The sequence below is a fragment of the Papio anubis genome, chromosome 19 (genome assembly GCF_008728515.1).
Source record: "Papio anubis isolate 15944 chromosome 19, Panubis1.0, whole genome shotgun sequence".
Lineage (NCBI taxonomy): Eukaryota > Metazoa > Chordata > Mammalia > Primates > Cercopithecidae > Papio > Papio anubis.
Genome location: NC_044994.1, coordinates 9,494,833 through 9,508,743, shown reverse-complemented (window position 1 = coordinate 9,508,743; position 13,911 = coordinate 9,494,833). Strand labels below are relative to the sequence as shown.

General features: G+C 41.7%; 1 non-coding gene across 1 annotated transcript; it reads left to right on the top strand.

Moving 5' to 3' along the window:
- The first annotated feature begins 13,807 nt into the window (after positions 1-13,807).
- LOC116271541 lies at positions 13,808-13,911 on the top strand. Its single transcript, XR_004180168.1, has one exon. It is a non-coding gene; the product is annotated as a small nucleolar RNA U13 (small nucleolar RNA).

The following is a 13,911-nucleotide window of genomic DNA, read 5'->3' as shown; positions in this document are numbered from 1 at the left end:
TGTTAAGTCACCCGGTCTATGGTATTTTGTTATAGCAGCCGAGCAAACTACCAGATGTAGTTCAAAGGATGAAAAATACGAATAATAAGAGAAGAAAGAAAGCTTTATACTGTTAAAGGCTGGTGAGCATAAAAACAGAACATTCTGAACATTTTTAAAGCGGGAGGGAGGGGTCAGGTGGGTCACTACACACAGTGTTGGAAGAGTGTGTTTTGCCCAAATTGATCAAATGAGACAAGGACTCAGTGTTATCATAATGTACTAGGAAAAACAGTCTGGGATACTGTAAGCCCTGCTTCCCCTGTGATATGGTTTGGCGGTGTCCCCACCCAAATCTCATCTGGAGTAGTAGCTCCTATAATTCCCACGTGTTGCCGGAGAGACCTGGTAGGAGATAACTGAATCATGGGGGCAGTTTCCCCCATACTGTTCTTGTCGTTGTGAATAAGTCTCAAGAGATCTGATGGTTTTATAAGGGGAAACCCCTATCACTTGGCTCTCATAGCCGCTCTTGCCTTCTGCCATGATTATGAGGCCTCCCCAGCCACATGGAACTGTTAGTCCATTAAACCTCTTTTTCTTTATAAATTACCCAGTCCTGAGTATGTCTTTATCGGCAGCATGAAAAGGCACTAATACCCCGAGTCACTGAATTCCTGTAAACACAGGCAAAGGCACTAGTTTAGAATAGGTAAAACACTTAGCGTCGCCAAACCCGAAGTTAATCATTCAACTTGCCAGTGAAACGCTTCCAACAGAGGCGAGGAGTCAGGGAGAGATGAATAAAGGACAGAGACACAAAAGCAGCCACACAGATCCACAGTCAGAGAACAAAGCTGGGGGTAGCTTCATGGTCGGCCAGTGAGCCCTTTGGGGTGAGCGACGGAAGGAAGTACCTTCTTTCTAGGGACAGGGACAGGGACAGGGATAGACCTACAGGGATCAAAGGCTACAGGCAGCTACAGTGTAGAAAATAAAACACAGTCCAGGGCCCATCCTGGGGGATTGACTTGGAGAGGAAAGTAGGATTCCAGTTCCGTGCGGAAGAGCCTCATGGGACTTGGCACATGGAGGGTGTTGAGTAACCTGGTCTCTGAATGCATCTGTTTGTATGGTTTTATTGTTGTCTTTTCCCTGTAAGGTTGTTTATTTATTTATGTATTTTTGAGTAACATTTTAGCTTGCACACAGGAGATGCTAAGTATATGCTTACTGTATAGGGCATTCTAGGTAAGGTGCCTAACATAAGTTGGCTCAGTTAATTCTCACAATATTTTTTTAATAATAGATAATTAGAACCATTTTTAATTTTTAAAAAATTTTAACATTCTGATCTCACTTAATGGCCTCAAAAGAATTTTTTTTTTTTTTTTTTTTTAGATGGAGTCTTGCTTTGTTGCCCAGGCTGGAGTGCAGTGGTGCGATCTTGGCTCACTGCAAACTCCACCTGCCAGGTTCAAGCGATTCTCCTGCCTCAGCCTCCCCAGTAGTTGGGCTTACAGGCACCTGCCACCATGCCTGGCTAATTTTTGTATTTTCAGTAGAGACGGGGGGCGTTTCACCAACTTGGCCAGGCTGGTCTTGAACTCCTGACCTCGTGATCCACCAGCCTTGGCTTCCTAAAGAGGTTACAGGCATGAGCCACTGCACCCAGCAATAGACTCATTTATAAAATGAAAAACAAAAAGCCACAACCAGAGAAGTCACTCACATAAGGCTGCAAATTTGTAAAGTCCAGATTTGTACACAGTTCTGCCTTCTCTTATTATTTCAGGCTGCCTGTAAGTCAGCAGGACTGGAGCCCTAGGGGCATGGGTGCTGCCAGAAAGGGAGAGGGAAGAAGAGCAGTGTGGCTACGGTGTGCTGTCCCTTCTGCGGGGGTTTCTTCACAGCGTTCCTCTCATTCCTGAAATTATTCCATTTCCAGTGGTATTGAGGGTGACCAGCAGACCCTGTTGTACCATGTCACTTAAAAAACGTAGTGCCTTTTTTTTTTTTTAAACACAGGAAACACAAAACCATTGTTAGTATTTTAAAATTATCATTTGAATTTTATATTGTTACCTCCAGGGCACAGTGAATGATCATGGAAGCTAGACAGAGGCTTGCCAAGCTGTTTCCCCGCAATACTCAGCTCAGCTACTTAAAGTGTCGGTGGTTGCTATGGGCAACTACTTAAATAAACTCAGGGAAAGTGTGGGGAGTGAGGGCTGTGGAGTGCAGGCAGTTAATGGATTCACCTAATTCAGAACAAAACAAAACACCTCGAAATTTTTCCCCAAGGATCATTCTTCCCTCCTGCTAATACTCCTCTACCTGAGATGATTGTTTTCTTTAAGACAGCCAAGGAAAGAGAAATGAGGAGGATCTTAACCTATCATATGAATAGTGAAGTCCATCTCAAAATATTCAAAAAGGAAGAGAAGCTGGAAAATTCTAACTGTTGATCAAATATTACCACTGCTGTAAGTTAAAAAAACAAACAAACAAACAAACAAACAAAAAATGCACCTATTTTTAAAATGGCCCCTGGATTGTTCTTCCCATGGTAGATAGCTTATACTCAACCCTGAGGGGCATAGTCTTAGAACCCAGTCTTCCCAGCAGGGAATTGGAACAGCAGGTTTTATGATTATACTTGTCTATTTTGGCGGGTGGGAGCATATTTTACTTTATATCCTGTTTTTTGCTTCATTTTCATTTTCTTTAAATGATTAAGTGCTTTGAGATGCCAAGCCTTCATGTTTATTGAAGTTACTTTTACACTTTTAGCTAATTCCTGCACTCTTGCCCAAGGCCTATACTCCCATGACCATGCTGATATGTTGTGAATATCTCTTTTTGTTATAAGTAGGTCTTTTTGTCTTCCATTGCTTTGCATAAAGAATATGACCCATTCAATGAGGGAAGTGGTTGCATAAATTATAGTACAGGCATACAATGGAATACTTTGCTGTTGTTAAAAAGAGTGTGGTTAACCCACAAGTATTTGTATAAAACAATGTTTAAGACCTAATTTCAAGTGAAAAGAGCAAATTGTAGAACAGTATGTATAAAGAAAGTTTAGACATGGGTATATATAATGTATGCCTAGAACATTTCTGAAAAGATTTGTAAGAAACAGAATTCTTACCTCTATGGAGGGATAAAAAGGGAAAGAAGAGGGGAGGGGGACTTTTATACATTATTAAAATATTTCTTGGTGCTGTTAAAATTTTTATGAGTATTATATTTTGTAATAATAAAAAAGGAAATCTTCCTATTATTCCTAAATAAAAAAAAGAGACTTATATGGGTATGGTGTATATTGGGGAATAGCGTATCACTACAGTAAGCAAGACAAAATAATAGCAGCAGCAACAAGGAGATTTGACCTGTTGTATTAGGCTGTTTTTGGGTCACTAGAAAGAAATACTCGAAGGTGGGTAATTCATAAAGAAAAGGGTTTTAATTGGCTCATGATTCTACAGGGTTTATAGGAAGCATGGTACTTGTAGCTGCTTCTGGTGAGTGTTTAGGAAGCTTACAATCATGGCTGAAGGTGACAGGGTGTCAGCATGTCACACGGTAAGAGAAAGAGAGCAAGAGGGTGGGGAGGTGCCACACTCTTAAACAACCAGATCTTGCATGAACTCAAAGTGAGAACTCAGTTGTGATGATGAGGACAGCACCTAAGCCATACCTTAGGGATTCGTCCCCCAGACCCAAACACCTTCCAGCAGGTCCCACCTCCAACACTGGGGATTACGTTTCAACATGGGATTTGGGGGGGACAAACACCCAAACTATACCACCTGTCCCTGGTTGGCTTTTGATTCTTGGTGCCCTTATTTATCTGTGTAACTTCGTATATCAGCCCTTTCTGGTACTATCCTAATCTCTGCTTCTACCATTCTTTCTCTGGAGCAGTACAACTTTCTCTAGCCTCTTACTTGATTTCAAACTGTCTGTCTCCAATTTGTCTCTCTCTATCTCATCTAGAGGCAGGCTAGTATAGTGGCTAATGACATGGGCTCTGGATTCAAATCCTGGCTGTGACACTTGTAGATCTGTGACCTTGGAAAGTCAATTAAATTTATGTGCCCCAGTTTCCTCCTTGTATAACTTAGTCAATAATAATTCTTGTCTTATAGGTACTATTAGTTATTATGTGAATTGTGTCTGGCACAGAGGAAGTGCTTCTAAGTGTTAGCCATTACTATTCTTCAAGGTGATTTTTTGGGGGGTTAAAACGAGATATAGTCCAACAACAAGAAAAACAAATAAAGAAGCCAGAAGAAAAAAGTAAGAGAAAAGCACAAGAAATGCTGTAATTGGATTTTTGACTCCACACCCCGTAGGCCATCTTTTTTTTCTTTTTGAGACGGAGTCTCACTCTGTTGCCCAGGCTGGAGCACAGTGACGCAATCTCAGCTCACTGTAACCTCCGCCTCCCGGGTTCAAGTGATTCTTCTGCCTCAGCTCGAACTCTTGACCTTGTGATCCACCCGCCTTGGCCTCCCAAAGTGTTGGGATTACAGGTGTGAGCCACCGTGCCTGGCCACGCAGGCCATCTTTCTAAAACAACACTTACATCACTTCATTATCTGGCTCGGCTATCAGTGGTTTCCTATCGCTCTCTTTATTAAAACAAAATGAATTATCTGGATATTTAAGGATCTTACTTCGAAAAGTTCTCACTTTCTATCCAAAGATGGCCTCTCACTTTTAAATACTCTTCTAATACACTAGTCAACTTAATTTCTTTATACTCAGACAAAATTCCTCCTCCCTAGTCTGTTGCCTCTCAGTGATTATTCAGATTCCAAATTGAATCCTTTCTCTTTCACGAAGTCATCCCTTCCTCTTTTCAATTCATATTAATTTTTCTCTTTTTTGAACAAATATAGCACTTTTAGTTAGAGGTAACATACATGATGTAATTTCACAACTTACAAATAATTATACAACATTGTGTTCATTGTTCCTGGCGGCACTTAATCGTATATGTGCAATGGAGACAGAGTCTGCTAGGTCTCTTGTCTGCCTCAGGGCAGTCAGCAGCTTGAAACTTTGATTCCTCTGGAAAGAAGTCTTGGTTGAGAGTGAGATGACTTGGGTCCTAAACCTTGCTGAAGGGCTTCAGTGACATACCCCTTTCCTTGGGGCCTGCATATCCTCATTTGTAATATAAAAGGGTTAGAATCATCTTTGAGGTTCCTTCTAGATTTGCGTCTAAGATTTTTCATTTATTCTCTCTCTGAAGAAAGGCTACAGGAAAATAATGCTGTTGGTAAAGTGGTAAATGTTTAGAAATGGACTTTTTGGGAGGAAGAAGCTCTGCCTTGTAGAGCGTGTTGATTTCCATGGTGTAAATATTCCCATCATGGCCAGTATGGCTCCCAGGATGACCAAACTGAATATGGAGTTGGGAAGAGATGTCCACCATTGGCTCTCATCCGACTACTGGACCCCGCCTAGCATTGTGAAGGGGCTCCTTTCAACGGAGAAACGCAGCCTCGGGCTAGATGAGCACGTCCAGCTAGCTTTGTCTCTAGCTTCTCTCACTCTAAAATTCCAACACAATCTTTCTTCACTGAGTGGAGATGGCAACGACAATGGAAAATGCTCCCAGCTTGGCTTTTCTTTTTTTTTTTTTTTTTTTTGGAGACGGAGTCTCTGCCGCCCAGGCTGGAGTGCAGTGGCCGGATCTCAGCTCACTGCAAGCTCCGCCTCCCGGGTTCACGCCATTCTCCTGCCTCAGCCTCCCGAGTAGCTGGGACTACAGGCGCCTGCCACCTCGCCCGGCTAGTTTTTTGTATTTCTTAATAGAGACGGGGTTTCACCGTGTTAGCCAGGATGGTCTCGATCTCCTGACCTCGTGATCCGCCCGTCTCAGCCTCCCAAAGTGCTGGGATTACAGGCTTGAGCCACCGCGCCCGGCCCTCCAGCTTGGCTTTTCAAACCCAGGCTCTGAAGGCACAAACCTCAGGACCAGGCCAATCTTCTCAGGTGCCTGTACCCACAGCAGTGTCCATTCTCTCTTGGAATCTGGCACAGGAATGATGCTACCGAGGTGGTGGCAATTTTATATGCAGTTGGTAATCTGGATCTGTTCCGAGAGCTCTCAGCTCTGCTTTTTCTGGGAAAGAGGTGTGGCCCGCAGAACTAAAAGAAGGTTCTGAGCTGTAAGTCAAGAACAATGTCCAGATGGTGGAAACAGTCTCCAGACTGTTCAGGGAAAAGTCCTCAGAGTTTCAGGAGTCAGTGGGAGGAAAGAAGTTGGAGAGAAAGTAGAGGGCTGGAGCTGAAGGCCCAGGCTCTGTCTCGTGAGGTTCACAACCATTGGAAAGCCTTGGTGTATCAGTAAAGTGTTGGTTACAAATCAACTCTAAACTCCTTCTGACACCGTTGGGAGGATCTTATCATATGTACTAAAAACACTTGATGACTGTTATTTCCAATTATTTATGTTAAACAATAGGCTTAGAAGAAAATTAAAATATTACTAGCTATCAGGATAGATGATATTTTCTCATTGGTTTATGTGGGTTCATACATATATGTATATACATATATATATCCACACACACACACATTTTTTGAGACAGAGTCTGGCTCTGTTGGCCAGGTTGGGGTGCAGTGGCAAGATCTTGGTTCACTGCAACCTCTGCCTCCCGAGTTCGAGTGACTCAGCCTCCTGAGTAGCTGGGATCACAGGCACACGCCACCACGCCCAGCTAATTTTTGTATTTTTAGTAGAAATGGGGTTTTGCCATGTTGGTCAGGCTGGTCTTGAACTCCTGGCCTCAAACGATCCGCCTGCCCTGGCCTCCCAAAATGCTGGGATTAGAGGCGTGGACCACCACGCCCAGCCACAAATAATTTTTAAAGAATGTTGGAGTAGTTAATGTGATCATTGAAGAAGACCCTTCCCAACTTCAAAAGGACTAGTTAATGCTGGTGCTTCCTGCCCCCTCATAGAACTAGAAGGAACTGGGATTCCCCAGATGAACTAAAGGAAATATGCTAATGTTCAAAATGGATAACAATACTAGGGATGGCTGCGTGGATATTTTTAACGAGCTAATGTGTACCTGCCAGACTGAGCTCCCAGCCTCCAGGTGGGCTGGCAATGCAAAGCAGGGTTGAGAAGGAATAGGGAGCTTTTCAGAGAACCACAGATTCAGAAGCAGAGGGAGGGGGAAGAATCAAAGAGAGCACAGACGCAGTCAAAGGATGCTGGGCAGATGTTAGATGGCAACTCAACTCAACCACTGCGCATTAAAGCTACTCGTGGAGGGTACTGTTCAGGGCACCTTAGGCATAGAGGGATTGCGTAATGATGCGTTAGCATTTGTTCAACTTCCCCTCTGGGATGACGACTCTGTGCCAAGTGATTCAAAAGCATTCTTTCAGAGAGCATCGAATCTCTTTCTACACGAGGGACGGGGAAAACAGACCAGCACTTAAGAAGGCTATATTACCTTGAGAAATGTTAACACAGTGCTTTGGGAATTCTTAGGAGGAAGAAATAATGGCCGACAGCCAGAGGTTAACTTTGAGAAGAAGATTTAAAAGAATGGAGACTTTCTTCTCGTCTTCTCCCCCATTAGATCGCAAGTTCTGTTGTACTGGGAATCCTGACTACTATAATATATCCCAAAGCTTAGCACATAGTAGGTGGCCAAAACTGATAATAATGATGGTGATAGCTAACATATATGGAGCAACTACCGTGTGCCAGAGACGGTGCTAAGTGTGCCACATACACTGCACCTTCTTGAATCTGCATAATTACGCTTGAACAATCAGTGGCTTGTTGAAGTGGCTTGATGTTACTTCCCATGCAAGTGTTCTGTGCTTGTAAGGGAATAGCAGGAAAGAAGATCTCAAAGGAGAATGGAGTCTTACTGTGACACTTTTGAATGCTACATTTGGGACTTTGTGCCTAGACAACATGGGATTCAGAGATAATATTTTAGCAACCTGGTAGAAAGTCTTAGAGAAGGAGTTGGAGCGGAGAGAGGCTGGGGGCATCAAGACAAATGGGTCCATTGCAATCACTCAAGTGAAAAGTAGTAAAGCTGGAAGAGGTAAGAGGTGAGTTGCAAAGTTTCCAGACTGTATTTAGAAAATGATCATTCCACTGATAGAAAGAGAAGTGTCAGGAAGAGAAGTGATATATTTAGGGGGTACTGTGTTATGTGGGTGCTTTGAAATCTCTTCTTCCTGCATGCTTAGCTTGAAAATACAGGATCAATGCACAGATCAGACGATGGTGCAGATCTTATGATACAGTCTTAGACTCTTCAGGCTGGAAAGATCCTATATAGACATTTTGTCTGTCTTGCTCAAGCAGAATTATCCAACGTCTCAGAGGAATATAACTCAGCTGGTTTCAAAAGAGGCCTTGGAAGTTTTCTCTAACAATTTCCAAATTAATTGATTGGATAATTAATAACTTTGCACTTAGAAGTTCCTCCTTGCAGCTAACCTGAATTCCCTGGGCTGCAATTTTGATCGAATTTCCTCCTAGTTTATAGATAGGAATGTTGATGGTTTTGCTATTTCAAATGCATCTTCTGTAAACATACATTTATTTAGGACTTACACCCAGCCTGCTTCTATAAAGGATTAGAGGCACCTCCTAATATGTCCGCCTAGGCTTCCTTTTCAAGAAGCTTTTCTCATTCCTGCAAAATGTCCTTCCATCTGCATGCATAAGAAGAATTTCTTTAATAATAAATGATACAGCAAAAGTAAAGCTAATAACGTACTATGCCAACTAAATAGTAACCTGTAAACAAAACAAAAGAAAACAAAAACAAAAAGAAACAAAAAATACCACCCTTTCTTATGCCAGGCAACACGGATTTTTCTCATCAGAAAATAATTCTGACCAAAACGATCAACTTTAATACCACCAGCCTCTGAATTTTAAGTTCCTTTCCTCTTTGCAGTGCCTGCTTTTGCCATTCTTAGACTTTTGTGTGTGTGTGTGTGTGTGTGTGTGTGTGTGTGTGTGTATTTTTCTCTTCTACTTGACTCTGGAAAACCAGATTTTAGTAAAGCATTTAGTGAATATTGAAACCAAGGTATAAATGTAGGACACAGTACTTAAATTATTAAAGTTACCAAATGTTTGTTGCATGAATAAATGAGTGAGTGAGTGATTGCATGAATATAATTTCTGATTGTAATTAGGGTGTTCTCTTTACCTCGTTGTCTGCACTTTAACGGGAACATAGATATTACATTGAACAAATGGCAGGTGGCAGGCAGACAAGACGAAAGAATTTTGAGGCTCTCTGCAAAGAGAAGCCGTCCTAGAAGGACAGTGGGCAGCATCTGTGATCGGCACCACCTAAAGGAAGTGGGGAGTCTTTGTTTCCAGAACCCTCAGCCAGGGCCTTCCCTGGCTCCCCTCCCTCTGCTGTCTTAGGGCTTTGTTTACACAGCCCCTTGAAGCCAGCTGTCAAGGGTGCAAACCTGGTCTGCTGTCCTTTGAAGAAGGTTCAGGTTACACACGGTAAGCCATAGAACAGATATAGGCCCAGGACTCATGATTGTATTAGTCTCCACAGAGCTGAACCCAGGCTCCTAAGAGTCCGTCCCTTCTTCCTGTGTCCTCTGTCAGCCAGCACCTTCTGCAGCTCTGATTCTTTGGTCATTGGTCCTTCTTCTCTGTACCTGAGGCTAAGCCTGAGTCACGATGTTCTCAAGATCCTTCCTGTTTCAGCTGCATGTTTGATGTTTACACTTCAGACAGAGAACTCACTTCACTGCAGGCTTCTGATGCCCCTTCAAATCCATCCTTCACTCTCACAGTCTGTTTTGAATGTCTGTTTTTCCTGGGTACCACTTGACAGTTGTCCACACCCAGCTGATCTTCCTTTCCCCTCCATTATTAAACGTCTTTTAAATAGCTCATCACTGCAGTCTTAGTAAGTTCAACTTTCCGTCCAGCTTTTTATCTTTTCTGCTTTCAACACCTGGGCTCAAATCTTAGCTCTGACATTTGATTGATAGGTGACCTTTAAAAAGTTATTTAATCTCTCTGAGATGCAAATTTATCATTTGTAAAATGGGCAAAATTGCATGCATAGAGTTGTGATGATCAAAAGAAAACATGTATGTAAAGCCCATAGCACTCAGTCAGGCACTTAGAACCTTGTTAAAATGTAAATATTTCTCCAACTTAAAAAAATTATTTTAAGTTTTGGGATATATGTGCAGGACGTGCAGGTTTGTTACACAGGTAAACGTGTGCATGGTGGTTTGCTGCACCTATCAACCCATCACCTAGGTATTAAGCCCAGCATGCATTAGCTATTTATCCTGATGCTTTCCCTCCCCCAACCCCTGACTCTTAACTTTTAAAAATGTCTCCATTCCTTCTCTCTAGAAAAGTATCTGGACTTTCTTTTATTCTTTTGCCTCCTTTAAAGACACACAAGGAGTTCTCACCTCTCTGTAGTCATGATCATTGTAGAAACTTTTCAGTCTATGCAGGCTTCCTTTCAACACAGGCTTTTCTAAAGAGTAATTGTACAGCAAGATACCAGGATTTGGTACAGACTACAATACTCACACGTGCCCACATCATTTGGAGGAGGGCATTCATTTCCCAATGAAGGAACATTTTTTTTTTTTTTTAAAACTAGGAGTGGTGATCTGGGACTGAATATAATAGGCGATAGCTTGTATTAGGTGTTTTTTTCTTTTTCAAATCAAGCTGATTTCTAACAAAGTTTTGAAAGGTATTTAGATAATTTGTAGATGAGCAAGTGACAATTTTTCTGTGAGCAAGAATGACTTTCCCTGTTTTAAATGTGTCGCATTTCTTATTATATTGGAAAGTGGGAGTGGGGAGTTAGAAGGATAGAGGATAATAGAAGAAAGTATTATCTCAGGGAAGAATGGGACACTACCCTGAGTTTATATCACTGATCACTGAGGACGTTAATTCACAACTTCGTGTGGTAGGTTGTGTTTTCTTGTTCTACCTATTTTGTGAGGAGCATTTGCTGTTGTATGTTACAATGATACAGAGGAACAGGTAGGAGAGGAACAAAAAAGCATTAGGCAAAACAGATATTTCATACTACTTAGAACAGAGATGGGATGATACAAATTGCTATGTTCGCAATACGGTTCATATATTTGGGGAAAAAAATAGCGATGCTCCAATCTTCATCCCATCCCCCTCTTTCTCGAGCAAGAAAAGGAGAACGAGGAGCAGTAGGTAGGTAGGAGGGGAGTGTATGACGTGAGGAACAGGCAAGGACACAGCATGTCCAGGAGGAAAAAAGGGGAGAAAAAAATGTATACAAGATAAACAACAACAACAACAAAAGAGACTACAGCAAGAACCTATGGTTTTGGGTTCCTTACGTAGAAATCGACGCATTTAAAATATCCAGAATTAAAGTTGAAGAAGAACACTCCATCCACCTCTTCTCAAATTATTTTCTTTACCAATACTACTTTCTTTTGTCTTTAAACTGTGAACCGCCAGCCTACCGTGCCTCGTTCTTATAATTATACACATCAGTGCTGAAAGGTTCCTGGGAGATATTTCCTGTAGACTAAAGATAGCACCTGTGGGCATCTCGGATCAATGAATCATGGTGGCTGGAGCCCTGCATTGAGACTGGTTCAGGGGCTCAGTCTGTTCTCAATCGGTAGGGCGATGGGATCCATCAATGCTGGGATTGGCTAATGCTGTCTGCCACAGGTTTGGGGTGGGAGGAGTTGTAGGGAGAGCCACTTAAGTGGTGCCATCCATGCTAAGAGACTGAGACTCTCATTTATGAGGAGGTTCAGAGACATTAATCCATTTGCCAAAAGGCACACAGCTACTTAGTATTTTTCCAAATTTAAATTTAAAATTTTCCAATTTATCTAAAACAAACAAAAAAAAGGTTCAGGGCCAGGGGGAAAAATGAAGATTAAGAGGATTAACCATCCTGAAAATGAAAAACGATTTGCCTTCAAGGCATTTAGAACTGAAAATAAATCTTCCTGAAGCCTTTCGTCAGACACTTTATCAAAATTGCTAGGAGCTCTGACTGGCTCTCTTGCAACGGCCTGGGATCCTTCTCCCCAATTTCAGAGGAGTTTCAAAGTCTATAATATTAAAGACTGACTATTTCTTCTAGGGGAAGAATTTTTCTTAGTGCTTGGATAAAGAGATGAAGTATTAAGTCACTTTAAACTATTTTTCATGTAGGATTAATAGATATTTGAATTTAACTTCAGAATCTTTTAAATGACACCCCACTTAGTATAATTTTTAAAAAGTTCTTTCTGCAGTGAATCGAATAAAAGTCCCAGATGGGATTTGGACTAGGTTTTAACTAATCATGGTAGCAGGCAGTAGTCTCAGTTCTAGAATAAATAGCACTCCAAGTAAGAGACTTATGTTCTTCATCAGTGCCAGGCTGCAACGACATGCTTTGAGAGAACTCTGGCCCCTAAATGTCTCCTCTACTTGCCTGGAAATTTACTATTAAACATTCAGAACTTTTTGAAAATATTAATATTCTCGGGTGATATGCCATTTCAAATTTATTGTTAGCTAATAAGTAAGGAAGAAGGAAAAGCTAGTGATGAGGTGGAGCGATTTGTTAATAGCTGTGGGATAAGAGAAGAGAGTGACCGAAATAATAGTTTTCCAAGAGTAGTTACAGGAGGGGTTTTGCTGGCCCAAAGATGGACTTCATTGTCTCAAAACTACTCCTAACACCACAATGTTTAACTGACCTTAGGCCTTATATGTCTGAGGACCCAATGACTAACACTAAGCAGCTGATGAAAAACCACCCACATAAATAAACCCTCAAGATGCCTTTGGAAAATAGAAAAGAAAAGAGAAAAACAATGTAAGAAAGTGTAGGAGTGCCTTCTCTCCAACATTTCTGAGAGAAGATGGGAGTTGAAAACCTTAAACAAAATGTTGCCCCAATCTCACTTGCCTAATTTTAGTTATCTTGGTTCAGGGCTATGATTCATCCCTAAAGCTGTGAATTGCTGAGGAGGAAGGAGGGAAAAAAATCGACTTAAATGTCAAAGAAGTAGGAACATAAATATAGTTTTCTTTTTTGAGGAACTAGAATTCCAGGATATGGGGATCTTTTTTCTCATAAGGGACTGAATCCTTCAAACTTCTAGAAAAATAATGATCTGCAGTCAAAACATCATCAAGGAAGGAAAGACAGAACTGATTATGACTCATGTCATGTCTGAATTTTTGCCTTTTTAGTGTGTTTTCCTTTTTTTCTTTTGTATCTCTTTCAATCTGGTTAAACTATTAACTAATTAATTAATTTTGAGACAGAGTCTCTCTCTGTTGACCAGGCTGGGGTGCAGTGGCTCAATCAAGGCTCACTGCAGCCTCGACTTCCTGGGTTCAAGTGATCCTCCCACCTCAGCCTTCCGAGCAGCTGGGGCTGCAGGTGCACACCACTACACCTGGCTGATTTTTGTAGTTTTTGTAGAGGCGAGGTTTTGCCATGTTGCCCAGGCTGGTCTCAAATTCCTGGACCCAAACAATCTGCCCACTTCGGCCTCCCAAAGTGCTGGGATTACAGGTGTAAGTCACCGTGCCTGGCCAATCTGGTTAAACTAGAGGTCACTAACAATTGCATGCAGTTGAAGATGACGGAGGTTTAATGTGTAGACTGTAATGACAAAGGGAACTCATAAACTAGGTGAGTGTGAAACGAATAGAGGTAAGTAGAACTATGAGAAATGATTCTAGGGGATGTGATGGTAGCACAGGGAAGGAAGATATGTTTAGATGGTTGTCTAAGGTTCTCTTGTGATCCTTTTGTGGATCATAATCATGATGATTGAGTTTTCACAGTAATATATGAGATGTGCTTCCTTCAAACCTTGTGATGATATCGGCACATTATCCATCTTACA